General features: G+C 36.9%; 1 protein-coding gene and 2 long non-coding RNA genes across 10 annotated transcripts in view; 2 read left to right on the top strand and 1 right to left on the bottom strand.

Moving 5' to 3' along the window:
- Window positions 1–873: 873 nt before the first annotated feature.
- LOC126811267 (uncharacterized) lies at window positions 874–8211 on the top strand. The gene is made up of 5 exons (XR_007675489.2): window positions 874–909; window positions 2063–2250; window positions 3008–4234; window positions 5029–5158; window positions 7529–8211. It is a non-coding gene; the product is annotated as an uncharacterized LOC126811267 (long non-coding RNA).
- An 872-nt stretch (window positions 8212–9083) lies between these two features.
- On the bottom strand, window positions 9084–24238 carry LOC126811255 (uncharacterized). 5 transcript variants are annotated; one of them, XR_008785944.1, is made up of 4 exons: window positions 24215–24238; window positions 10405–10565; window positions 9588–9627; window positions 9084–9406 (listed from the first exon to the last, which is right to left on the bottom strand). It is a non-coding gene; the product is annotated as an uncharacterized LOC126811255 (long non-coding RNA). The 5 variants fall into 5 exon arrangements; XR_007675461.2 differs by lacking the exon at window positions 24215–24238 and adding an exon at window positions 11164–11951; XR_007675459.2 differs by lacking the exon at window positions 24215–24238 and adding an exon at window positions 11479–11950.
- The window catches only part of LOC126811243 (bcl-2 homologous antagonist/killer), an 83268-nt gene continuing 70856 nt past the window's right edge, over window positions 12267–24678 (top strand). For 2 of the 4 annotated variants that reach the window (XM_056098464.1, XM_056098463.1), the window contains exon 1: window positions 12267–12463. The gene's annotated coding sequence lies outside the window, so the exon portion shown is untranslated. Of the gene's footprint in view, window positions 12464–13649; window positions 13973–24678 lie in introns of those variants that run through there. The other 2 variants (XM_056098465.1, XM_056098466.1) reach the window with 2 other exon arrangements.

Genomic DNA, 24678 nt, shown 5'->3' with positions numbered 1-24678 from the left:
AACGTTATAGGCCTATTTGAAATTCAATTTTAATATTCTTAAATTTATATTTTAAAGGCTCAATACCACTCTTGTTGTAACTGAATAATATGTCCCAATCTTTATTCTGGTCAACAATTTTGTACTATTTTAGAATATTTCAATTAATTGATGATACAAATTTCATCTTAACACACCTCAACATAATGGTTTGAAACGTCTAACATAAAACCTTTTCAAATGAAACTTCGATTTAAAAATATTTTCGAACCCTCTGGACAAGTAAAATAGGATGTAATGGATAATTTACACAACAGGTAGGACACTTAAACATCTAGTACTTAGATAGAGATATTATTTATTTTCTGGAGCTTTCAAGCCAGCAAGAGTGTTATTGGCCCTTTAATGGAAGCTTACTTTATTAACATAACATAAATAAGAGAAGCAAACAGTAATAAGCTCCAAAAGAATTCTTTGGGGGGGGGGGAACAAATCATGTTGAGTAAAAAAGGCCTTATCCAAACGAGGGCGTGGTACTTTAACATTTTCAAATGGCCCATAAGGTGTATGGAAATTACTTTCAAATCTAGAAATCGAAACTACAAGTATTTGGTGGATTAGTTTTAATGTTAATAAAAAGCTTTAAAAATCGACAATAATTTACAGTCTAGACCAATTCGTAAACCGTCACAATTATTGCCGTCTTTCACTTCAGTCCGGGCCGTCCCAAGCTGCGTTTATCCAAGTTATAAAAATATGAATCAAGTTTTATAAATTCCCGAAACACACACACAACTAACATATGATTGTATGTGATAATTCTCTGCAGTTTTGTTACCGAATATACTATAAAACTACGAAATTAAAGAGATTTGGTTATTTTTACTCTGTGATGTGTTGGAACTCCCGCAAACAGTGCCGGTGGTGCAAGTAAGTTATAAAAATAAATACAACTGACAAAAGGTTAAGGACCACCTTAAAGTAAAACAAGACAGGAATATTTGGTCATTTAAGTAATAGATATTTTTTAATTGAGGATTTCGAAAAATATAGGAGTCCATTAGATGATCTGGTCAGGAAAAGGATGAGGATTACAGACAAGAGTAGTGATAACCATCGTCATGTGTATCCCTCTCTCACTTGGAGAGAGAGAGAGAAATGGGGTTTAACGTCCACTCGACTAACATATGGTTCAATTTTATTTCCATAATTCGCTTGCGCGTAGGGATCTTTAGCTGTGGGAGGAAACCGGAGGACCCGGAGGAAACCCACGAGGTTGGACAGGCGACCCTACTCCTTGTCACGTACAACCGGGGATTCGAAACCACGCCAGTTGACTCAATGACAGACTTTATGATACAGCGCGCGCACGCTAACCATTCAGCCATCCAACCCCCCCCCCTCTCTCACTTGGATCACGTCCTCAACACCTCTTGTTTGATTAGTACCATGGTACCAAAGGAACCTGACACTATTCTTCTTGGAGTGGCAAGACTTATGCTGGAAGTATTTTGTGATGGATATTACATGGTTCCAAATAAAAACCATCTGAGTTTATTGTTGATGGTTAAATATCAAACAGACCTCATTTTAAACGGTGGTGCTTATCTTTTTGACACACATAATTTTTACCGTACTACTGCTCAAAAGCTTTTAATTTTGTTTTAAAATTCTGTTAATTCGTTGATAAATCACGTTATTCTATTCTCTAGTCATGGTAGTCAGTTAAACTTGAAACCTGTATGTTTAAGTTGTAACCACTGTAAAAAGGATGGCTGTAGAAGAATCATGTTCGTTCTGAATCTAAATGTAAAACCTATTCCCCCCCCCCCCTCCCCAGCCGCTGATCAACAGAAATGAGCAAAGTGAACCTGGGCACTAAACAATATTCAGAATACAAGTTATTTAGAAGTTTATTTTGTTTGTGGCTTGATAAATACAAGAGAACACTTTTCAAGACGTCATCAGAAATGAACTGTGAAAAAACTTGTATTTAATACACCGGTATATTAGTCATGGTTTATTCAATACAGTTACTAAATGCAGCTTTAACAAACTACATTTTTTAATGGTTTATTTACAGAGAAGAAATGGGAAACATTACCAGACTGCCAGACACGCCCCATTGATAACAAAGGTCTGCCTGCTGCCGCTGTACACAAAACACTCAACCCAGAACCAATCGATGCCACAAAATTGCCGCTAGCAGAAAAAATTCGACGACTTTCAATGTTTTTACGAAGTGAAAAAAAAGTAATCAATGAAATTATGGTGAGGTTTTATTTATTAAAGATACATTATGGGAGATGGAGATAAGATAACGAGTTAGCAGTTCTCACTATAATAGTTAAAAACTACATAATGTAAAGGGAATTTGCTAAAAATGTCAGTCAAATTGGTCCACTATGAACCGAAAACTAAGCGGATGAAAGTTTCGCCTAGCCTCGAAACTAATAGTCTCGATTGTCTATTGTTGTGATTTAATTATCAATGAGCGATAGCATCATATAGAATTGTAATCCAGTCGACATCGAAGGCTAGCCTTGACATCGGGAGTTTATTATGGTCTGGATAAGTTAATTAATGTCTAATTAATAATTTAGATAAGATTTCAGGCCTAAAGAAAGACCTGAAATTGACAGGTTTAGCTCTTGCATAATGCATGTTTAATATTTTTCACAATAATCTCATTAAAAACACAGATTCTGCTTTATTTTTATTTTTATTTTTATTCAAGCATGTATTACGTATAAAATTCTTTTATTTGCCCATCTACATAAGACCAGTTGGGCGAGTTTGGGTGGTCGAAGCGTTAATGCGTCATTACCCGCTTGTACGTGACAAGGAGTAGGGTCGTCTGTTCAACCTTGTGCGTTTTCTCCATGTCCTCAGGGTTTCCTTCCACTGCTAAAGACCCCTAATGAAATAAAATGAACTATATGTTAGTCCCGAAATGACCTAGTGTCGAGTGAACAATAAAGCCCATTTTCCTCTCTTTCCCATTAAATCCTATTTTATTTCATTTTAGTTGTTTGAGAATTCTCTGATGAGTTGTAAAGTTGGAATTAGACCAGATTTTTTGATGTGGTGTGTTCCTAGCCAGAGCTATCGGCATCAACAAGAAAGAAATCAAACTGTCATGTTTCAAGAAGGCGGTGGAACTTTATCGTACCCTTCCTGTCACTGAAATTTTGAACCAGGATGATATGACCCCAAAAGTTATCAAGGAGAAACTGGAGAATTTTAACTCGACCGTTGCTAAGATGGAGAAAGAAACAATTGCAGAGTTACCCCCACCATCTATTTTGAAACAGATCCAAGATATTCTAACCAATCCTAAATATGCTTCAACCAATTCAGTCAGCAAAATGGAGTTGGCGGCCTCTGTGGCTAAATGTCGAGTCCGTTGTCGATATGATGTAGAGAGTTGTAAAGCTGTATCAGGGAAAGTTTATCATAAGGGAATGTACTTTATTGACAACATACTACAAGGTGCAGGTGTTTCAGTTTCCAAAAAAACTGCTAAGTCATTGTGTTATAATATGGTGGTTGAACGACTGACCACCATGAATGTTGAACATGGCAACATCTTAGATGGTGTCGAACAGTCTGTCATAACAGAAGCAGAAGCACAGGTTCAGAGCACTTTGGTAAAGGCAGCACCAAATCCTAGGGCATTTGATCTCCGTGAACAGTTTGTCAAAATGAACGAACTTAGCAGTGCCACGCATCCTGCATCCATCATTACTGTCTTGGATGGAATTTTCAACGATGTAAAATTGACGCCCATTTGTCTGTACCGTCGTAGCATGAACACAGAAATAGAAAAGGAGAAAATTTTCTGTAACCTCTATCTAGCTGGTCATCTCATCATGATTGGTGAAGCAGAGAACCGAACAGATGCCCAAGCAGACGCTTACTCTAAAGCCCGATAAGTTTCACGAACTGTGACCCCGAGTTCATCCTCCCCCAACACAGTAAACTTCAACCACACGACCAAGCAGCAACAGATGTTATCGACTTTCGTGTCAAGGGCAACTGCATTTTGGAAGATAACTGTTCGAATCTTCATCGCTTACAATGGACCCGAAAACCTATATCAACACTACCAGCCAAGGATATCGTTGTCTTTGAGGACGTCAGTTGGATAGTAGATCGTAAAGTTCAAGGTTTCTATATTTTACAACATTCATGTTTTGTCAACAATATGTTGTTGGAATGGGAGTTTTTTTGACAATGATGATCGTGTATTCAGGTAAGTTGCCTTAAGGCCTAGTCTGGTCTCCCGGCCATAATCTTAAGGCCTAGTCTTGTGTCTTCCGGTCTCAACTGTAAGGCTTAGTCTTGTATCTTCTGGCCTCAACTGTAAGGCCTAGTCTTGTGTCTCTTAAGACCTAGTCTTGAATCTCTTAAGACCTACTGTAGTCTTGCGTCTTCCGGCCTTAACTGTAAGACCTAGGCTGTGTTTCCTGGCCTTAGCCTTCAAGCCAGAATTTCATATTTTCTATGAAAGTCAAAACATAATTATTTCTATGTCTTTTGCTCAATAGGTTATCAACTCACTATTATACGACTATGGGCATTATTTCCCACCCTTAAAAATCATTGACACAGGAAATAATAACACAATTACCTCCCTTGTTTTCCTATTGCCTCCATGCATTAGCTATCTTCAAATGTTGGAATTCGAAAATGATAATTTTGCCAATTTCGCAGCTGGCAATAGTGAATTATAGGATTAATAGGATTATTCTTTAACAAGGTAGGACTGTGTATGGATACCATCTATTTTAAGGCTTTATTTTAATAAATTTTAAAAATATAACTTAACAAATATGAAATTGTAGCTTTAAGATCTAGTCTTGTCCCATTGATCAAAATTTTGAAATGTTCAGTTTGCTTGTTACTCTTCTTTTGTTTTTAGGGGTGGTTGAGTGGTCCAAGCTCATAAGGTCTTTCATTGAGTCAAACCTCCTGGGTGTCAGTCCAAAAATGTTGGTTTGTTTTGTGTGAGTGTTAATCCCCATTTCTCTCTTTTTTTACTTTAAGATGTCAGATGAAGATACAAAAGGAAGATGTTGGAACCGAACCTGCAGTGTCTCTTAGTAAGACAGGCTCTAGAAATTTTGCAGCAGCTGATATCTTGTTTAAGCTCGAAGAAACACAACCAGTCATAGAGGTAAGTTATTCTATTGAATACTTGAATTAGCTTTAGGGCTATGGATTCCTGAGCTAAATAGGGCCTACATTATATAAAGATAGGTTGCCAGGCAACTAAACATACGCCCACAGCAGCTAAATCGTCCGAGCGGTCGACAAGAGTTGTCGTATATTTGTTCTTTTGTAGGTAATTAGGGGGCATTTAATAGACAACTTCATACAGATGACATTATAATTTTCGTCGTTTGAGGGTTCACAAGGTTCTAAAAACTAAAACAAGGGCTGTAACTCAGGAAGTAATCTACAGAAATTATTGAAATTCGACAGACTTTTTCGTTTTACTAATTCAAATAATACATATCAATTTCATACAGATCGGATGATAACTTTTGTCGTTCGAACGTTCACAAGATTCAACAAAGTAGAACAAGGGCCATAACTCTAGAAGTAATTGACAGAAATTGCTGACATTCAATAGGCTTCTTCATTTCACTAATTTAAATGATGCATATGAATTTCATACAGATTGGGTGATAACTTTTGTCGTTCAAGCGTTCACAAGATTCAACAATGTGAAACAAGGGCCATAACTCTAGATGTAATTAACGGAAATTTGCTGAAACTCAATAGGCTTGTTCGTTTTACTAATTTAAACGATACCTTTAAATTTCATACAGATCGGATAATAACTTTTGTCGTTAAAGCAACCACAAGGTACAACAAAGTGAAACAAGGGCCATAACTCATGGCGTAATTAAAGGAAATTGCTGAACTTCAATAGGATTCTTCGTTTCACTAATTTAAATCATGCATATCAATTTCAAACAGATCGGATGATAACTGTTGTCATTAGAGCGTTCACAAGATTCAACAAAGTGAAACAAGGGCCATAACTCTAGATGATTAACGGAAATTGCTGAAATTCAATAGGCTTCTTTGTTTTACTAATTTAAATGATGCATATAAATTTCATACAGATCGGTTGATAACTTTTGTCGTTTGAGCGTTCACAAGGTTCAATAACATGAAACAAGGGCCATAACTCTAGACGTAATAAACGGAAATTGCTGAAATTCAATAGGCTTCTTCGTTTCACTAATTTAAATAATGCATGTAAATTTCAGAAAGATCGGATGATAACTGTTGGAGTTAGAGCGTTCACAAGGTTCAATAAAGTGAAACAAGAGCCATAACTCTAGACGTAAAAAAACGGAAATCGCTGAAATTCAATAGGCTTCTTCGTTTCACTAATTTAAATAATGCATGTAAATTTCAGAAAGATCGGATGATAACTTTTGGAGTTAGAGCGTTCACAAGGTTCAATAAAGTGAAACAAGGGCCATAACTCTAGACGTAATAAACAGAAATTGTTGAAATTCAATAGGCTTCTTCGTTTCACTAACATAAATATTTCATATAAATTTCACAAAGATCGTATGTTAACTTTTGGCATTAGAGCGTTCACAAGGTTCAACAAAGTGAAACAAGGGCCATAACTCTAGACGTAATAAACAGAAGTTATTGAAATTAAATAGGCTTCTTCATCTCACTAATGAAAACAACATATATCAATTTTAAAACAATTGGATGATAACTTTTGGCGTTAGAGCGTTCACAAGAAATTGTGGACGATGGACGGACGGACCGACGGACGTACCGACAGACGGACGGACGGGGGCGACGGCAATATACGTCCACATTTCAGTGTGGGCGTATAAAAACCAATTTAGCCAAGCATTGCATTTCTACACCCTTTCACTGAAGCAACGTTCCTGTCCCTTGAGCAGGGTTATCCTGTGACAACACCAGAAGATTGATATATGGGTGGGCTGGTCTAGTGGTCTAATGCATGCCCTTTAGATCATAAGATATGTCCTTGAATCAATTTGAGCCAAGCTTGTATGTGACAAGAAGTAGAATCTCATGTCCAGTATCGTGCATTTTTTTCCCGTTCCGTCAACATGCTGCCAATGGCTATACAAGGGACCTTTTTTCTTGTCCAGTCCATCTTGCCCTTGCAACAAGACGAAAAAAGGCTGGAAAAACCTGAGGAACTTCATTGGCCAGATTAAAAACAGATTCTTATCAATGAGCCAGTGTCCTACACACCGAGTCAGAACCCACCGAGCCAGCGGTTTACCCACAGAGGTGGGTCTTTACCCACTGAGACATTGTCTTACCAACTGAGCTGGTGGCTTAACCCCTGAGCCGATGGCTTATCCACAGAGCTGGCACCTCATGTACTGAGCCACTTTGGTTTTCGTTCTGCTCTTGTATTGCACATAAAAATGCCTTCCTGGCTAGGCACAGATTTGACCTTTAATTGATGAATGCCATTATTTAAAGTTAACCTAGATATCATGTCTTAGTAAATCGTTTTTCATTCCAGGTTTCTGCTTACACTAAACCTGATCAAGCGATAGAATCTGTCAGTTTTGATACGTTGCTTAAAGAAGCGGAGGTGTTGAAGAAAGCTGCCGAGCATGCAGGAGAAAACGTTACAGCTACTACAGCTGAGGGAACTGATTCAGAAACTGAGACCAGTGACACAGATGTTGAAATGAAGGAAGAAGTAACAGATTCACAGGCTAAGAAGAAATATCCTAGAAAACCACATTACCGTCATGCTGATAGATTTATTTTAAAAGCTGCCCAGGCACGACTAGACGAATTCATAAAAGTTAAAATGCTAAAAGATCTACTGTTTGGACCTGCTTTCCCTCATCATATCACACGCCAGATTAACGGCTTACTGTATAACCTCCCCGTTCCAGTTCGCTTTATAAATCATTCCACTAGAAATCAGATGTACACCATTGTAACGCAAAGTATGTCACCGATCAAAATTGTCGCATTTCTCAAAGCCAACGGTGGACAGTCTGGTCGCTTTCGTTTAGTCGACAAATCAGAACTTCCGACACATAAGGACATTTTACCAGAACTTAAAAGTAGGGAAATTTTAACTAAGATCAAATCCAAATTTTAGTAGAAATTTCAATTTTGATTGGCTAAGCACTAAAACCAATCAAATTGTTGGCTTTTTTTTGCTAATAAATATAAGTGCTAGTCTAATGTCTTGTCTCAATTACATCTTCAACAGTATGGTTTTGTTTCTAATTTAAAATCCAAATATTTGTCTAAAGTCTTTACCAGTTGTGTGGTTGAGTGGTCTGATGTATGCTTTAGATCATAAGGTCTGTCATTGATTCAAGTGCCATGGTTTGTTTTGAAGGTACTTCCAACCTTATTTGTCTTATTTTCGCCAGTCATGTTTGGCCGTTTTGACTGACTTGCAGTGAAATTGACCAACTGGAGAATACTAGTAGATCATAAGGTCTGTCTAAAGTTTAGACAAATATTTGGATTTTAAACTAGATTTATAAGGGGCATTGGCGCCATTGGGTAAGATTAGATAAGAGCTGACAGTTCTCGCTATAATAGTTCAACAATAAATAATAGAAACAGAAAATGCTGAAATTTCAGTCAGATTGCTTTGCTCTGAACCGAGATATAGGTGATTCAGTTTTAGGCTACAGAGCCAATTTTCTGAAAGGTAACCTTTTCTGTGGTTCAAGTATCTGATGTGAGAATCTGGGCCCTGTTTCTCGAAATCTTAACAGTGGGAATGCAGTCGACCCTACTCTTGGAAACGAAGCTAAGCCTCTTCACTAAATGACAGACCTTATTATCCAACACGAATGCATTATCATTTGACTCCACCCCCTCCCCTGCAGTGACACATGAATGTTGTGACCAATAACCACTTTCCTGTCTTAAGGCCTTTGAAAACAGTATTCCTCATTATTAATTTGTCCCAACTAATCATGGTTCATGAATGCGTGTTCTCGATATGTTGACACTTCTACGATGGTGGGTGACTACGAGTCATGAGTGAAATAATCTTATTTCGTTAAATCTGTTATACTAATATAGAGAAAATACAATTTACATTTTATGGATATAACTTTTATGGATATAACTGTTACAACAAATAACACATCTACACAAATTTTTAAGTTGACCTCATTTCAATCAAAGTAAATACATGTATATTCGCGTTACGTTTGGTAGTGGAACCGTGACACTGACATATTGTACATCGTTGACTTCAGGGTTAGGCTTGTTGTCTACCAAAGTTAGGTTAACATCTTCCACTACACTGCAGTAACATCATCAAGCTAACCTTTGCTAAAAGGTTAATGTTAATAACATCCACCAATTAGTCTATACACTAAACACAAGACCTGCAGCATTCAATCTCTGTGATCTGTAAATAATTAATAAAAAAACATATGAACTTACTTCAAATTTACACACTATAACTTATTACATAAACTTTATGTAGATAAGGAAAGTGAATTTTGAGATGCACTCCAATGACAAGTAGTTGATTTACATAAAAATTTACAAAAATAAGAACTGTTAATGAAAATAATAAACTGATTTACCTCAAGATAGATAATTGGAAATATTTTCTATACTTTTCTTCTGAAAAATGAAAGGGCGTAGTTTTATTATAAAACAAGGAACATGTACTACAAAAACATATAATTATTAATGTACCCCCTCGCCAACACGTACATTTGGAATTCATTTAATATAGTTAACTAAAAAAAATGTTAAAATCACAATTAATTATGATACCACAATTACAGGCTGGTAAAATCAACACAAAGTTCATACATTAGATTATAATAACCAGAATCGACTTTAAACTGATGTCTCTCACATATCAATGCCATAACTCTTGCAGTAATCATCAGATCTCGCTGAAAATCAATAGGCGTCTTGTCTCATGACCTTAAACACTGTGTATAAATTTAAAGTCAATTGGATTTTAACTTTAGCCTCTAGAGTGTTCACAAGATTTTTCAAAGTGATAAAGGGCCATAACTCTGGTAGTAATTATCGGTTGCCAATTCAATACATATTTGTTTTCATTTTCCAACTCTTGTCTTACTCTTTTTGCAATGTAAAAATCACGAAAACGTTTTATTTCTCCCAAAGTGAAATTGCCATATGGCAAATCTATATAAAAGTCTTTGTCATTTTGTATAGACCCAATAATCTGATCCAAATCTTTAATTGGAGGCATGTATTTTGACTCTTCACATCTAGAGAATTTAATATTTGTTATGTTTCGTTTAATAATATAGCTTCTACATATAACAACAGTCAGAATTTTGTTAGGCAATGAGAGATTAATTCTACTAGTACTATTAGTATTTTGTAAAGCCATATTTGAGTACAATGTAACTTGCTCACCTGTTTTAATTTCCTTAGATTATACTGAATACCGTGGCGTACTGGAAAGGTCTTTGAAACCAATTTACGCTGAACAATCTAACACAGTACAGTAGTATAGTATTGTATGGTACCTTCTTCCACCAATCCAAGTGAAAAATCAAAACCACTATTGATGAACACTGAAATAGAAACATAATGTAACTACCCTAAATTCACATATTAGATAGTAAAAGCTTAATTGATTCTATTAGTTAAATATAATATTTGAAATTAGATCTATAATATATAATTATGATTTTAATAAATCTTAGCTGACAATAACGTGCGGATTTCATTCAGTTTTAAAATTGGTACTATAGGGCCTAGCCAGTATAGGGATTCTGAAGGGAAAATACCGCTTATGACTCATGACGTCACTCAAATATGACAGAAAAGCACTTATTTTGGTGCCATCCCACGCATTGACTGGTATATAGAGCGTTTTGATCATTTGAAACTTTGAGTTTGACCTGAAACCCTATTAATTAATAAATAGGTAATATTAATAAAACAATACTACTAGGCCTATTTATTAGTATTTAGAATATATATCATATGTAGGCCTACATACACTGTCATACAGTGCCTTTATTTACAAGTTACATCTGATTTATTAACTGATTCTCAGACTTATCCATTTGTGTGTATCTCATTGATCATTCTCAGGCTCAAGTTATACTCCTGACAAGTCCACGAGTCACGATACTGTGACCCCCTGTTGGTTGCTGTTGTACTTACTTGTAGTTAAACTGTCACTACTACAACTTAAGGGATATAAATAAAATGCTTGAAATGAAGTCGGACTAGGTAGATATCTAGGCCTAATTATAATGTAGACTTGTTTTCATATCGATTACCCGACGCCAAGACCACTTCTACTGTACTAGCACTAATTTCAATGTAGGCTACTTAGTTAGTAGTCTTACCCCAAAAGTTAGAAAAGACTTTGTCAGCAAAAAAAAATATTTACAATCGGTACATCTATGATTAAGATTTGATTTATGCAGTTTTAGTCAAATACTAGCCTACTATAAAGTAACAAACTTCATTTACATTACCAAGGTCAGAAAATCTCCTCAGAAAATAAAAGACAACTGTTTAGTGTTTGTAGCCCAATAAATATAAGAAGCTGACGCCGTTAAAAACAGTGTTAGCCTAAACATCAGAATATTGCGCCAAAAGCAAACCAGTTAAAAATATAATTTGCGGGTCACGGAAAGATAACTCTGTTTGGAAACATGGTTTGGTGTAGAGGAGTAACCGAAGTTGGCCGAGTGAAATCTGCAGCCGGTTGCCGAGTGAAAAATAGAAAGTAACTCATTGAAGATCCAGTATTGTGCAGTTCCAACACCTCCTATAGAATTCAACTCATTGTTAAAAATATAATTTGCGGGTCACGGAAAGATAACTCTGTTTGGAAACATGGTTTGGTGTAGAGGAGTAACCGAAGTTGGCCGAGTGAAATCTGCAGCCGGTTGCCGAGTGAAAAATAGAAAGTAACTCATTGAAGATCCAGTATTGTGCAGTTCCAACACCTCTTATAGAATTCAACTCATTGTTAAAAATATAATTTGCGGGTCACGGAAAGATAACTCTGTTTGGAAACATGGTTTGGTGTAGAGGAGTAACCGAAGTTGGCCGAGTGAAATCTGCAGCCGGTTGCCGAGTGAAAAATAGAAAGTAACTCATTGAAGATCCAGTATTGTGCTCATTGAAGATCCAGTATTGTGCCGCTTATGCCCCTATACTTAGTACTTCCTGTTTACATAGACCACAACTTTCAAGATGGCGGCGCGTTGTGACGTTACTGATGATGCGCACTTGGCTTTGTGGCCTATCTAGTCTTTATAGGATATCTATATGGTTTTTACTCGATATTAGTGTCTTGTACATGACGTCATTTCCTATACACCGCCATATTTGTTTTGCGTTTATAAACATTGAATGTGTGTCATAAAATTGTTGTATGTATAAAAGCATAGGACTAGAATACTAACCTAGTTCTATGGAGTAAGTTATTTGCTCAAGTACAGAGTTGGTAAACACAAATGTTTTTTCTTTCTGTTTTCTATTTCTTCATTTTATTACCCATTAGGCCTACTGAAATGTCTCCAACTTCAACTTGAACTAGCAGTAGCACTACTGTGTGAACCATGGTAAATTATAAACGGATTTCTTCGATTGTGAACAAACTACTGAATAATTGTTATTAAAAACTTGCCTATGTGTTTGAAATCACCTCCGGTTGAATAAAATCCATTGCACAATTAAATATCCAAACCAAAACCAAAAGTTATCTCTTGAAAAGTCAATGTTTTTGCTTGTATTTTCGACAGTGTCCATCACAACATTACACATGTCACGTCATGAGCTAAACCATCATAATATGTTGAAGGGGGTAAAGATTGAATCATGTGTGTTGTAATCACAACAGCGCACGACCGCTTCGATTTTTTGAGTTTGGGCAACACAATAGCAACTGAGACAAAGACATTGATTTGGAAACAATTGATTGTCAGTCTACTAAATTTTATTCACAATGAATATATCACCAATTATACGAATACTCGTAAATATAATATTGTAATCACAACAGCGCACGACCGTTTCGATTTTTTGAGTTTGGGCAACACAATAGCAACTGAGACAAAGACATTGATTTGGAAACAATTGATTGTCAGTCTACTAAATTTTATTCACAATGAATATATCACCAATTATACGAATACTCGTAAATATAATATTGTTTTTCACCTCTGTATATATAATTGTATATTGGATACATTGCCTTGTGAATTTCAAAACAAAGCTGGGAATTTACAAAATAATTGTGTTACTGATCACGTACGATTATAAATTTTTCTAAATAGTTTTTTGCACACCGGAAATAATATTCAGAGCGAAATAGAAAGAAACTGAACTATCTGCCGATAATTAATCCGGTGTGCGGTATGATTAATTGTTGGTAATAATTTTTGGTATTTATTTAAAAAAAAATAACGTTATAGGCCTATACCTATTCAATGATTCAATGGCCTCGGCTATTAATGTTGTCTAGGCAAATGTAAAATACATCGGCATTTACCTCGGCTACTGCAGATTGCTGAGGTTAATTGACAGGACTGCTTAAGTTCATCAGGAAATATTAAAAATATTCAAGGGTGAAATAATTCAAGGTCAGTAAAACAAATATAGTTCAAAAGAAATAATCCCACCAAACTCTCTAACCAAATAATGTTAATACAAGAGGGGAAACAAAATACCGGACGACGGGCGTATTTATGTTTTTAAACGCCCAAACTCATTACTGGGTTCCGAGAGGAATAGCTTATTCATACACAACCGTTATGACAGACAAGCCTTGCTTTGACCCCCCGATACGAAATGATATATCCCGATAAGTGACGTAATTAGCTTCCATTTTTGTTATTTCTCGGTGTCAAAGTTTGTGATGAGTTCAATTTTACAAGAGAGAACTTTTTTATTCGCCAGGACATATAGTTGTACAATGGATTTTATATAACCGGGGGTAATTTCAATCACCCAGGTAAGTTTATAATAACCAAAGTATAGTAGTTTGTTCATGATCAAAGAAATCCGTTTATTATTTACCACGGTTCACACAGTAGAGTAGATGTAGATAACAAATCTCATCTCTCAACCCTCCGTGTTTCGAGATAAGAGTTGGTGCTATTAACTTCAACGTAGCACATGCAGGAGCGATTCACAGCCGGCATTTGTAAACAAAATTGACCATATTTGTAATCAATACAACGATTGATTATTGTTATTTATAATATTTTTGCCACCCCCAACTACAATTAAGCATATAATCCAACCTGAAACGGGTACAAATCGTCGTTTTTAAAAAACGAGGCGTTAAGCCGTTACTAAGACCGCCATGAAGGCGGGGCTAAATATAAGACTTTTAATCAAAAGGGCAATCTAAAGCATTGTAACTATGAATGGATTTCGATGGCGGTGAATGTCAGACAAAAACAACGCTTCATTAATTTAAACGCGAATATTTGGAGTTAGGCGATAGTTGTGCCACTACATTGGCCTCTGTAAGTTTAATCATAATAGCATAAACTTATCTTATTTTAAAGATGTTACATGCATTAATAAAGAAATTGAGTTTGCCACTTGGAACTAAAGGCATCCAATCGTAGCTAAAAACAAACACATCAGTATATCTCAACTTTTTTGGCTACGTTCTCGTAGCTAGAGTAGATGTAGAGCAAAGTGAACTGAAAGGGGACTGAGCTGGTCCGTTGGCATTCGGGCCTATAAACATTATGATAACACGAACAAGGGCATTGATTTTTTAGGCTACTGTCTTCCTCTAAATCTTTCTAGTAACTTATAACAATTCAGTGTGTGTGTGTGAAATAGCTTTATTTATAATTTAACGTCCGCTTCCACCGAAGTGATTAGTGTTGAAAATCTGATCAATATTAGTGATCCGAATACTTTTGTTTGCTATCCGAATACTATTCGGATAATTCGGAAACGTGAAATTCTTGAACAAAATCACATCAAAAGTTCATATACTCATAATTTCTTACTTATTTCAATGTTTATGAGTATCTGTGTATGCCGAGTATGAAATCTTGGCAATTGTTTGAGCCGCGAAGAAAAAAAAGTGCCTACCTTTAGCCGCAATTATTAAGACTATCCTTGATATCCAAAAAAATCAATGAGGTGAATAAATTTGTGTATAACTACTCCTGTAATCCGCAGCCCTCCCACTTATCATTTTTGCTCAATCAACACGAATGAAAATAGTAAAATAAAAACATCCGACATTTATTCCGCCAAGGTCGTTTGCCTCATTCTGATAATCTACTGCTATTGAACCAATCAGTAAGTGAGATTATACGTGACCTAGGTCGTTATGAATAAATTTCATTGCGGTAAGTCTAAACACAGTGTAAACTTGTATCCAGTAAACCCAAGAAATAGCTTCTATCTAGCGTAAACCAGCGCAGGGAATGGATGAATATTTTTTTATTTAGACTACTGTTTTCGTTGCACTGCATTAATATTTTTATTAGTTACTATCGCTAAATAATACGCATGATATTAACATTTATGCTCAAAGCTGCGTACGTGATCAATAGCATTGGGGAAAATTTCAAAGTAATCAGATGTAAAAATGGCTAAATATAGAGCATACGGAATGTCAGAAGACTGTAACGGATAGTAAAATGATTCGGATAACCCCTATTTTGTATCCATTAACGGATATCCGAATAGTAGTTTCAACACTAGAAGTGATATCGCGGACTGAAGTAGACATGGTATTTGTACTGGACATGTTTTAGTAAGGTAGGCCTACAATCTTGATCCCAGAGGTAACTTTACCCTTTGTTTATATAAGAATATACCCGTCATATGACCCTGTAATGGGGCAACGTGTTTGCCATGCGTTGCGACCCGTGTCGGTGGAGAGTGGAATCCTGGTAATTGAGTGGGGATTTGGCTTGCGAGTCCTTTCTCTGCAACACATTACTTTGGCCCATGGTTCACCTACAAGGGAGGTCAGAGTGCCCCACTCTGATCAATTGGCTTTGTTCGTTTCAGCTCTGTAGAATGTACCGGTGTCCTTTTCCAATTATATAATATAATGCTCTATTGTTTATTCACTCAGCAATTACCTACCTTTTGTCCATAGTACATTCTATAGAGTGGCTTGGGTTTATCGGGTCAGAGTAGTAATTTTTACTTTCTGGCCCTGAGGCCATGCGCTGGATATATGTGCTAGACCTCCCCCTAATAGGCAGGGCAGAAACCTGGGGGTTGATGATGGATGAATTTAAAGAAATTACGTTCATGGATACCCCAATGCCCCCCACCCCAATCAATGAACGACCAAAAAAGAAACGTCCTAATTCGGAGGATGTTTCTAACATTTAAAAATAATATGGCAAAGTCATGGCCGATGTTTCTCTTGATTGAGAGCCCCTCTAGTACGGTACTGACTTATCCCAAGTCTCACCATTTGTGATAGCTAAGGGCATTGCCGGCTTGGCCGGTGAGTCCAAAGCCATTAAAAAATTGAAAAATGGAACACTCTTGATAGTATGTACAAAGGAGCAGCATGTTACCATGCTTCTCAAATCAACAACTTTGGCAGACATTCCTATCAAGATGTCTCCACACAGATCATGAAATGGTTGAATAATTTTCTTATCATGGCGTCTAACAAGTTAAAAGAATTAGTGTACGCCGAGGAGATCAGGTGATTCCTACAAGCACCTATATCCTCACTTTTAATCGTCCTGACATACCGAAATCATTCAAGGCAGGTTATTTAAATATACCTGTTGATTCTTATATTTCCAACCCCCATAGCTGCTATAATATAAATGTCAGAAATTTGGACACAGTAAGACACCTGCGCTCGTTGTGGTCATGATGGCCACGAGTGGGCTGCCTGCCAGGCTGAGTTTTGCTGCGGTAATTGCAAAGGTAAGCATTTTGCTTATTCTCGCGAATGTCCAATACAGTATTCAACAGGTAATGTCTGAACGGAAAATTCCATATTTTGATGCTAGGAAGCAAGTAGAACTTACTTCACTCATTCCCATTGCACCACAAGGGAAATCTCTTTCGAGTGTAGTTAAAGTTTCTACAAAATCCATATCAGTTCAGACAGACATAACCTGGCCATTTATATTTATAAACAGAAAAAAACAATACAAAAATCCAAAATGGCAAGGGGGCTCCTCCCTTGCGCTCCTCTAAAGCTGATTCCAGTTCCACTGGGTCAGGGGTGCAGTTTAAGAGTACTCCATCCGCAAAGGAGAAAATAGTGCATTCCAAAGAACATCAACATTTTTTAAAATTTCAAGAGAAAGATTCAAAGGGTTAAAAAAAAACATCACTCTCTTTTAATAAATATGGGGATAATCTGATGGACGATATTACTGTAGTGGATGTCCATGTGGACCTACTCAGTAAGCCGCGAAAAATTTCTCTGACAATGCTCAATTCCATTATTCAATGGAATTGTTATGGTTTAAAACCAAATTTTAATGAAGTCCAACTTTTAATTCAAAAGTAGAATACTTTAGCTATTTGTTTGAGGAATTCTGACACTTTGTCTTTTAGACATTTTGTTGGTTACCATCATCACTCAGTTGGTGATGGTAGAGCTCATGGGGGTGAGGTGTTTCTATTGTTCTTAATGGAGATATCCCTCAGAGTCGAGTCTGCGTCAACTTGCCGTTACAGGCAATTGCAGTACGGGTGACCTTGCATATTCCTATAACACTCTCCTCTGTATATCTTCCACCAAGTTTATAAAATCCCAGAGATCTTGATGACCTTGTTGCACAACTTACTCTACAGGAGATTTCAATGGTCATCATTCACTCTGGGATAGCCCAGATGGTAACAACAGGTAAACAAATGGCAGACTTCATTAAGCTTCTTTTTCTTCCCTCGATCTCACCATTTGCTCTCCAGTCCTGTTTCAGGATTTTACATGGATTGGAGGGTCAATGAAGATCTGTGTGGTAGTGACCACTTTCCTATCTTGATTGATAATAATGGTCCCTCTCCGGTCAAAAGACCCCAGAGGTGGAAGTTGCATAAGGCTGATTGGGTTCTTTTCGAATCTTTGTGTCTCTTCCCTTTTGATACAAAGGAGATTGCAAAAACCACGGCTGCACCCAAACGTTTCAATAAATCATGGTATAACGAAGAATGCAAATCTGCTCTTGAAGAGCGTGACCGTATGCTCAGACGACTAAAGAACCACCCTTCCATGGAGAATATTGCGGCATACCAAATGGTCTGTGCGAAGGCTGATAGAACCATACGTCAAATAAAGAAATCTTCATGGCAAGGTTACGTCTCAAGGATCAATTCCCGTACTACATCTAAGTTGGTATGGGACAGGATTCGTAGGATTAAAGCCAAAGGTAAAAGTAGCGCATTATCAGTTAACCATCTAAATTTTTATAATACCACCCTAACATTTCCTGATATTCCTAATTCACTGGCCAGTATATTTTCATTTTAATTTATCTTCCAATTTCTCCTTGATCCGATGCCTTTCGAGGCATTAAATCACAACAGGAGAAAAGACGTCTTAATTTCAAGTCCCACAATGATGAATGGTATAAAATGATACCTTTTCCAGAGCTTCGGGAATCGCTAAAGCGAGCTCGAGATACTGCACCTGGTCCAGATGAAATACACTACCAAATTTTAAAACATTTACCCCTTTCCACTCTCTTAATTTTATTGGATCTTTTTAACCGGATTTGGGTTGATGGGAATTTTCCCCCTTCGTGGCATGAAGCCACAATAATTCCCATCCCTAAACCGGGTAAAGTTCATACGAATTCTACCAGCTATCGTCAGATTGCTTTAACTAGCGGTATTTGCAAAACCATGGAGAGATTGATCAATCGAAGGCTTGTTTGGTACACTTGAGTCCAACATCCTCAATGTGGATTTCGGTCCCAAAGGTGCACTCTTGATAATTTCGTTCGATTTGAAACATTCATCAGGGACGCTTTCATCCAGAAGCAACATTTAGTTGCAATATTTTTTTGATCTGGAGAAAGCATATGATACCACGTGGATAATTGAACGTATACATGTTGATTGTAGGTTTGAATTCACTTCAATAATGGGCAACCGAAAATGGATTTCGTTCTTCGAAATCCATAACTGTCTGTAAGACTGTCTGCATGCATTCCTGTCGGAAACAAGGTTTGCATCCTGATCCAGAACTTTTCTTGGATGGCAACCGCCTTCCAGTTGTGGATGAAATCAAATTTCTGGGGTTGATATTTGATAAGAAATTGTCATTTATCCCCCACATAAAAAGCCTCAAAAAGAAGTGTCTGAAAGCCCTCAATATATTGAGAGTCTTATCAAATAGTGACTGGGGAGCAGACCTTAAGGTCTTGCTCCGATTATATCGAGCATATTAATTCAATCAAAACTTGATTATGTGTGTATTGTGTATGGGTCTGTGCAGGAGTCGTATCTCAAAGAGCTCGACACCATACACAACCAGGGACTTAGAATCAGTTTAGGAGCATTTTTAGTACCAGTTTAGGAGCATTTTTAGTACATCTCCAGTAGACAGTTTATACATTGAGGCACATGAGCCCTCACTACACAACAGACATTATAAACTGGCCCTGCAGTATGCTACGAAAATAGCATCTTTACCGAACCATATTTCATTTAACACTATATTTGTTCCCCGCCTTTCGAAGAAAGCAGGGGACTATTTAAATGGTGTCGTCTGTCTGTCTGTCACACTTTTTGGGACACAATAACTCTCTTTCTAATTGAGCTAGAATGTTCAAACTTGGTGTAGGTGTTTATTAGGCCAATGCCTTGATGGAGTTCGAAGATGGGCATTTTCTGCCTAGGGTAAGCAGAGATAAGCAATTTGATTGGTTGATGCTTTGGGACACGATGACTTGAGTTCTAATTAAGTGACAGTGATGAAACTTGGTGTATAGTTTCATTACATCAATACCTTGACTAAGTTCGATAATGAGCATTTTCTGCTCAGGGTAACCAGAGCGATAAGCAATTTGATTGGTCAAGACTTTGGAACACAATTCTCCTTGTAATTTAGGTAGAATGTTCATACTTGGTGTAGGTGTTCATTAGGTGAATGCCTTGATGATAAATATTGTCTGCTTACGGTCAGCAGAGATAAGCAATCTGATTGGTTGATGCTTTGGTTCACAATAACTTTGGTTTTGATTAAGTGAGAGTGATGAAACTCTGAGAATAGATTCATTATATCATTACCTTGACTATGTTTGTTGATGAGAATTTTCTGCTTAGGCTAAGGATCGATAAGCAATTTGATTGGTCAAGACTTTTGAACATAACAACTCTGCTTTTAATTGAGGTAGAATGTTTAAACTTGATGTTCATTATGTGAATGTCTTAACTGAGTTCAATGATTAACATTTCGAGTTAAAGCTAAGCAGAGCTAAGCAATTTCATTGGTCGATGCTTTGTGACAAGATAACTTTGATTCTATATGATAGAGAGTGATCAAACTTAGTGTATAGGTGATAATTTGTTTGATTGCTTAATACTTTTGAAATTTGGGATTTCGGCGGGGGACATCAGCCTCACTGTTGGCTTGTTAGACCCTATCATGAGCATTTATATCTTCTCAAGACTTAAGTTATTCCACCATTCGGTGTTCGCATACAAGCCCTTTTGTCTGAGGCTGGTATCGGCCTTGGCAGCATTGCAAATACCCCTTTCTTTAGCACTCCACCATGGGCTATATCTCCCCCAAAGATCGATTTCAATCTTACGCAACATAAAAAGAGAGACACTAGCTTGACGGTGTTTTAGTCACTCTTTAGAGAGCTAAGGCCTAAGTATGGTGATTATGCTCCTATTAACCTATTTTCACAAATGGTTCAAAGGATGGTGATCGGGTACATGCAGCTTCAGCTACTGTGATGCCATCGGAGACCTTATCTATCCGACTTCCACCTGCTGCTTCCATATTTACAGCTGAGCTCCAGACCATTCTTCAGGCCTTGGAGTTAATTCAAACTTCAAATACACTACAGCACGTCATCTTTACTGATTTCTCTGTCCTGGCTTCAAGCAATTAACAATAAGCAGCTTGAACACCCATTAGTAGCAGGTATTTATCGCTGGCTTACTATCTTTCCAGTTAAACAGCAAAGACGTCCTTTGCTGGCTCCCCAGTCGCGTTGATATAAGGGGGAATGATCAAGCAGGTTTTGCTGCCAAAGCTGCTTTAGATTTCCCCCAATCACCCTTTTTTATACCATATCACGTTTTTAAATCATGTATAAATCATTTCATCTTGAGATCTTGCAGGTACAAACAAACTTCATCACATTAAACCTCTCTTAGGAGACTTGGCCAAACTCCTGTAGATCCAATAGGAGAGGTGAAGTTTTGTGTCGCTCTCGTATAGGGCATACTTTTTTAACTCACATTTTCATCTTAAAACGAGAGCCGCAGCCAGAGTGTGAGGCTGTGAGCACTGTCAAGTTCCTTTGAAAGTTAAGAGCGTGTCCGTGAGAAAACCATGCAGAAGGTGCTAAGGCTTCAATCACAGATTTTGACCAATTTGGTTTATAAGTTGGGATAGTCCCAAAACACATAAATGTGCAATATTAGATAAATCTTTCAATTCCTGTATGAGAAAATTGAAAAAACATTTTTCATATGGTGAAATTGCCAAAATCTGTCTTTTCTCAAATACCAACTTTGGCAAGTCCTTACACCTTTACTATACGTAGCAGAAAGACCAAACTCACACAGTTTATCGATGACTCAGTGCTGTTACCACAATATTAACTTCAGACGATTCTGGCGAACGAGATCTGTATACGGACTGGTATATTAAAGCCTGTCTAAATTCCCCATTTTTCGTCCTCCAAAGTTTGACGCCCTATAGCTACTTCTTTCATGCGGTGGGTTTAAAAAATTTATGCTCACGTGAACAAGCAACCTCCCAACATTTGATACAAAAAATAAAAATGACAGGAATCGACTTGATAAAAACTAGGTAAAGGAAACAATAACCCATGAAATTAACCTGTAATTTCCCTATTTTGGAGATAATTAACCGTAGTAGATAAAAAAAACCTAACAATTTATTTTCCTTTTCATTCATATAGTGTTTACTACCAGCCCTAAAATACATTAGTATCTGTTTTATAAAAATATCTTGAAAAAAAATACTTTCAAAGGCCTGTAATCGTTCATGGCTCATCTGGCGTCAACGGGAATTGACTTCTGCAGTTGTCCACGACCTTCCATTGGAGTTTCGACGTGCTCAATCTTAACAAACATATCCATTACTCTCAAATAGACATTATTTTAAATAAAATAATCCAACGAAAATGAAAAATTCACCTAAAAGTGAGATTCGAACCACCAACCGCATGACTTCTCCCGACTCACCCTCTCACCGAGTTGCTTGTCCCAGGGCCCCAAGGTCCATGTCGTGGGCCCTGTTCAGGTGGTTTGCCTAGGGCCTCTCTTATTCTAAATCCAGCCCTGAAGGTGCAGCTGACGGTGCCCGAGAGCTGTAGCTACCATACTACACTGTTCAATGTCACCCACTTTGACGCAATTAGGCTTCGTTGCCGTTAATATTTAATCTTCCACATTTCTGTATTGTAGAAATCAGTGGATGTGTCCCAAAATGAATAGTGGAAACATGCTCTGAAATTAAACATTTTGTAGCCATTTTCGGTAACTTGTTTGAAAATGAAATCTTAAAGAGACAATACAACAAATATGTTAAAGGGACAATACCAAATATACAATAAATACAATAAATACAAATACACACTTGGTACAAATAATGGCCATGGATATGATGAAAACGTATAAAAGTCAAAAATTTTATTTCTCTAATTAAATTTGCAAAAAAATGTATCACAAAAGCTTATTTTTAGCACTTTTCAATAAGCTGTATATTTTAAGTATGTTGCATTCCGGTCATTTTTATACGCCCACATTTAAATGTGGTCGTATATTGTCGGCGATCCGTCCGGCAGTCCGGCGTCCACAATTGCTTGTGGACGCTCTAGAGGCTAAAGTTAATATCCGATTGACTTTAGATTTATACACAGAGTTTAAGGTTGTGAGATGAAGAAGCCTATTGATTTTCAGCGATTTCCGATTATTACTGCCAGAGTTATGGCCCTTGATCACTTCAAAAAATCTTGTGGATGCTCTAGAGGCCAAAGTTAATATCTGATTGATCTTAAATTTATACACAGTGTTTAAGGTCATGAGACAAAGAAGCCTTTTGATTTTTGGCGATTTCCGATAATTACTGCCAGAGTTATGGCCCTTGATCACTTCAAAAAATCTTGTGGACGCTCTAGAGGTCAAAGTTAATATCCGATTGACTTTAAATTTATACACAGTGTTTAAGGTCATGAGACGAAGAAGCCTATTGATTTTCAACAATTTCCGATAATTACTGCCAGAGTTATGGCCCTTGATCACTTCAAAAAATCGTGTGGATGCTCTAAAGGCTAAAGTTAATATCTGATTGACTTTAAATTTATACACAGTGTTTGAGGTCATGAGGCGAATAATCCTATTGATTTTCAAAGATTTCTGATAATTACTGCCAAAGTTATGGGCCTTGATCACTTTTAAAAATCTTGTGGACGCTCTACAGGCCAAAGTTAATATCCGATTGACTTCAGATTGATACACAGAGTTGAAGATCTTGGGACGAACAATGAATTTTTATGACTTGGAACAGCTAAATACATGATACAGTATTAAACGTTTTGTATACAAAACGTTAGCATGGGGCAGAACTTTATAAAAACCAAACAAATTCTAATGGTTTTCTGAGTTGTTGCTCTTAATCAGATTTTAGTGTATTATAAATGTTTCATTACCGAAAAAAGTAAAAATATGCGACAACTCTTGTTGACTGCCCGGATGATTTAGCTGCTGTGGGTGTATGTTTCGTTGCCTGGCAACCTATCTTATTTACTGTGATACTGTTTTTATTTATGCATATATTTTTTGTCTGTGATATAATTTAGCCCGCCTCGAAATAATCACCATATGTTTGGCGCAATATAGCCCGGTTGGAGCTGACGTCCCATAAAACAACATTTCATTTATTCATTCATTCATCATTCATATTAATGATCCGTGGAACATTTTCCACCTCTTGATATCAAAATTTCATTTGAAAACAGCCGATTTGATGATTTACGGAAGAATACATCACAAGACATTCATGGGTAGGGTGACCCACCATAAATAAATATCTCCATATATCTCGACAATTACGCCACAATATTTATATATATGCCAAGCCCCAAATCAGTTTCACACAATTATAGTCACTAAATAAACGATCATGTTGTACTTAATAAGCTATGACCATTAATCATGTAGAAATAATAGACTGAAAACTGGTTCCAAGAGTAGTCCATAACATCCAGACACTTTTGAGTAAAAGATAGGTTACGTGCCCTTGTTTTGAAATTAGTCTCGCTTAACCAGTCTATCAACCATTCTACGTCTGATTGACAGGTCGGGATAATCAAGACTACTTTTTTACGAAACATAACAGAAAGCTAGAACAAGAAATTGAATTTAGAAATAAGCACATTGAGTAGCTCAACAATCGTTTTAAGAAGCTTGTAACAGTAAAATGAAACTACTGCTAATATCATGTTCCTGTCTAACCCGAGTGATTCAGAGATATTATTTGTA

This window comes from Patella vulgata, chromosome 2 (genome assembly GCF_932274485.2).
Source record: "Patella vulgata chromosome 2, xgPatVulg1.2, whole genome shotgun sequence".
NCBI classification, from domain to species: domain Eukaryota; kingdom Metazoa; phylum Mollusca; class Gastropoda; family Patellidae; genus Patella; species Patella vulgata.
The sequence above is the reverse complement of the archived record's forward strand: the minus strand, read 5'-3'. Positions and strand labels throughout refer to the sequence as shown.